Below are 1,923 nucleotides of genomic sequence, written 5' to 3'. Positions count from 1 at the left end.
TTCGCTTCTCGGCCTTTTGGCTAAGATCAAGTGTAGTAACTTTTTTTTTATTATTTTTAATTCATTAATTACATTGTATGATGTGACAGTTTCATAGGTACTTGGATTCTCCCCACCCCTCCCCAAACCCTCCCACCATGGTGGATTCCTCCACCTTGTTGCATAACCACAGTTCAAGTTCAGTTGAGATTCCCCCATTGCAAGCATATACCAAACAGAGTCCAGCATCTTATTGTCCCGTCAAGTTCAACGGCTTCTTAGGTATACCCTCTCTGGTGTGAAGACAGAGCCAGCAGAGTATCATCCCAGTCAATTAAAAGCTCCAACATACCATCAGCAAAAATTTACATCATTATGGAATTAATTGACATAGTAATGAGTAACCAATATGTTAAAAGTAAATGCGAGTTCTTAACCACCTTCTGTGACCACCTCATTGACATTGAGTAGTCTTAACTTTTCAAGAAGCACCAGTTTATTGCCTTCTCAATAAATCCATACCATTGTACATTAGCACCAACAATGTAACAAAGTGCTAGTTTCTCCATATTCATGCTAGCATCTAACACTCTCTAATTGGTATGCAGTGTTACTCCATTTTCCTAATGATTACTCATATTGAACATCTTTCATAAGCTGTTTTTTCATATTGTCTTTAATAGTATACAAGTGTTTACTCATTTAAGAATTTGATTATTATTGGTTTGTAAGTTATTTTATATTCTAGATATAAACTATTTATATGATATAACTTGCCAATATTTTGTCTTAGTGTGAGGCTTGTCTCTTTGTTAAAGTTGTTTTATATTCAAAAAGTTTATTTAAAAGGCAGAGTGCATTTTGGTTGCTTCCAGGTTTTTGCGATTGTAGATTGTGCTGCTATGAACAAAGGCGTGCATGTTGGTTTCTTGTGTAGGAGATGTTTTGGATATATCCTTAGGAGAGCTATTGCTGGATCATATGGTATGTTGATTTTCAGTTATTTGAGTATTCGCCAAACTGATTCCCATAGAGGCTGTACAAGTCTGCAGTCCCACCAGCAGTGGAGAAGGGTTCCCTTTTCCCCACATCCTTGCCAGCAAGTGTTGGTGGTATTATGTATGTGTGCCATCCTTACTGGAGTTAGGTGGTACCTCACTGGTTACTCAAAACCATGTCAATTCCATAATGTTGCAAATTGCTGTTGATGTTATATTGGGACTCTTAATTGACTGGGATGATATTCTACCAGCTCTAACTTCAGACCAGAAATGGTCTCCCAAAGAAACTGTTCAACCCATCTGGACAATAAGTAGCTGGACTCTATGCTTGGTATATGTTTGCAAGGAAAGAATCTTGATTGAATTTGAACTGTAATACTGCACCAAGGTGGAGGAATCCACCAGGGGGGAGGGGCGTGGGGAGGGGTGGGGGGATTCCCAGAGCCTATGAAATTGTCACATAATGCAAAATAATTAATAAAAAAAAGACACCCCCTTGAACTTAAGTTTTTCCCAATGTCAAATTCTCTCTCCTGCCTTTATCTCTTTCCCCACTCTCTTTTCTCCTCCTTTCCCTCTCGCTTTCTTCTTTCCTCTCTTCTCTTCCCTCCTCTCTGTCCCTCCTCTCTCCCTCTCTCTCGGTTTCCCCCACAGATACCTTCATGTATGCCTCTGCAAAAATATGTACCTTGCTTATATGGGTTGTATTTGTTCAGAATAAATCAATATATTACTAAAAAAAATGGCAGAGTGAGAAAGTGAAAGAGAATGTAGGAGAGGTACTTTTCAATGACTGGTTTACTCCTCAAATATTTAGGTTGAGTACTAATACTTAGTACTGAGTCAGGATGGATCCAGGAGCCAGGAAATCCATCAGGCTCTCCCAGATGTGTGTCAAGAATCCAATTTTTCAGCCCACCATCTCTTGTCTCTTAGTATTCTA

At 38.9% G+C, this 1,923-nt stretch overlaps 1 pseudogene; it reads left to right on the top strand.

Annotated features, from left to right (window-relative positions):
• Positions 1 to 121, top strand: LOC131481921 (U2 spliceosomal RNA; annotated as a pseudogene).
• The last annotated feature ends 1,802 nt before the right edge of the window (positions 122 to 1,923 follow it).

The sequence above is a fragment of the Ochotona princeps genome, chromosome 1, assembly GCF_030435755.1.
Source record: "Ochotona princeps isolate mOchPri1 chromosome 1, mOchPri1.hap1, whole genome shotgun sequence".
NCBI lineage: Eukaryota > Metazoa > Chordata > Mammalia > Lagomorpha > Ochotonidae > Ochotona > Ochotona princeps.
Note: the sequence above shows the minus strand (reverse complement) of the source record. Positions and strands in the feature narration are given on the sequence as shown.